Below are 1,942 nucleotides of genomic sequence, written 5' to 3'. Positions count from 1 at the left end.
CAAACTGACCTGAATACGTTCTTACTGAGAATTAATTTTCATGATACCAGAAAGTGCTATGCAAGCCTCCAAAGAGGAAGGCCACCAACAACTCCATCCAGCCATGGTGCCTATGAATTACCTTACATTTGAAGGAAACTTTCATTTAAAATCTCCCATTTAAAGTACATGTTATTTATTTCTTAATAACATACATATTCATGAAAGTATTGAGCTAAAAATTACATGTAGCCCAGTAAAATGCTTTTCCATAATGCAGACAATTAAGGGCTGTGTTGTCAGTGATGGTGCTATTGATAAAATATGTCTACTGATATCCTATATGATGAACAAGATTCCAGCAAAATATATACTGACTGTTTTCAACAACTATATAGTCACTCTTATGATTGATGGAGAGCCATACACTCTTGGACTTTTTGATATTCCAGGGCAAGAAGGTTATGACAAAGACTGCTAAGTTATTAAGGCAGCACTGGGGCATTCAGGCGCTGGAGCAGGTCTGGGTTGTTCACTTTGAGGAAAGGATAAGAAAGAAATGTGATTCAGACCAGGCTAGCCATCAACCTTCCAATGAAGACAACTCTATGGACTTTTTTTTCTAGTATGTTTCTCAGTGGTCTCTCCATCCTCATTTAAAAATGTGAAAGAAAAGTGGGTACCTGAGACAACTCACCACTGCTCAAGGACTCCTTTCTTACTTGTTGCAACTCAAATGGGTCTCAGAGATGACCTTTGTACTATTGAGAAACTTGCCAAGAACAAAGTGAAATCTATTACCCTGAAAACTGCTGACAAGCTGGAGTGGGATCTGAAGGCTGTCGAGAATGAGGATTGCTGTAACCTCACACAGAAATGTCTAAAGAATGTGTTTGTTGAAGCAATATTGGCTGCCCTGGAACCTTTAGAAGCAAGGAAAAGCCATGGGAATGCTGTTAGGAAACACATCAGTGCTACATCTCTCAGGTGATAAGGTTACACGGCTACTTTATTGAGAAGCCATGAGTATGTAGGGTGGAGAACATACTTTTAACCAACATGAGGACCAGTCAGCATAATCTCTTTCTTCTATGAGGAACCCTTGGACAACTCCCACGAAAAATTTCAAGAACCTCATCACTCTTGATCAGTGTTAATAAAGACTTTTTCAGATTATTTTGTTTGCAAATTCAGTTTTTAAAATGTGTAGGTAATTTCCTTACACAATCCTGAACGTTGGGGATCATTAGGGTCAAACTGATGCTTTTTTGTATCTCAACTCTCTATATAAATACTTTTCATGTGTATCAAAATAACAAAATACTTCGCAAGTGAAAAAGAAACAAATGTAAATATGAAAAACTATTAGAAATATTTTAGCATCAAAGTTCTCATAAATGTTCTTTTAAAGAGAAAAAATCAATACTATTACCATTTTTTCATTTCAACTGCAGCTGAACTATATTCCATGCAGTATATTTGAAGATGTATATTTGAAGAAGTATATTTGAAGATGTAGATTGCTAACAACATTTCAATAATAAAGAGAAGTGAGTTCAAATAGGAGTGTATTTCACACAGACAAAAGGATAAAGAGATCAGAGACACAGGAAGTAAGGGAAAAAATCAACTTTACTGGCACAGTGACTTCAAGGAGATTTAGGAAACTTAGTTTGCAACAATGGTGTCCTGAATCCAGTCCATAGTTGCAGACCTTGGTGTACACACCAGGTTGTCCTTCAGGAGCACAGCCACAGCCCCAGGGAGACAAATGCCCCTGGGCTGTCCATTGCAGACCACAGGGCCACCAGAGTCACCCTGGGAAGGAGAAATGCAGTATTGAAGGGAGAGGCATAAGGGAAAGGGACCACATTACTCTGAAGATGCCAGTCTAGCCATGCTTTGACTCCCTAGGGTAGCCACCTCTGCTCTTGCAAGGACAGGTTGAAATAACCTCCAGAAT

General features: G+C 38.6%; 1 pseudogene; it reads left to right on the top strand.

Moving 5' to 3' along the window:
* Positions 1 to 253: 253 nt before the first annotated feature.
* On the top strand, positions 254 to 970 carry LOC116904410 (annotated as a pseudogene).
* The last annotated feature ends 972 nt before the right edge of the window (positions 971 to 1,942 follow it).

Source organism: Rattus rattus, chromosome 6, assembly GCF_011064425.1.
Source record: "Rattus rattus isolate New Zealand chromosome 6, Rrattus_CSIRO_v1, whole genome shotgun sequence".
NCBI classification, from domain to species: Eukaryota; Metazoa; Chordata; class Mammalia; order Rodentia; family Muridae; genus Rattus; species Rattus rattus.
Note: the sequence above shows the minus strand (reverse complement) of the source record. Positions and strands in the feature narration are given on the sequence as shown.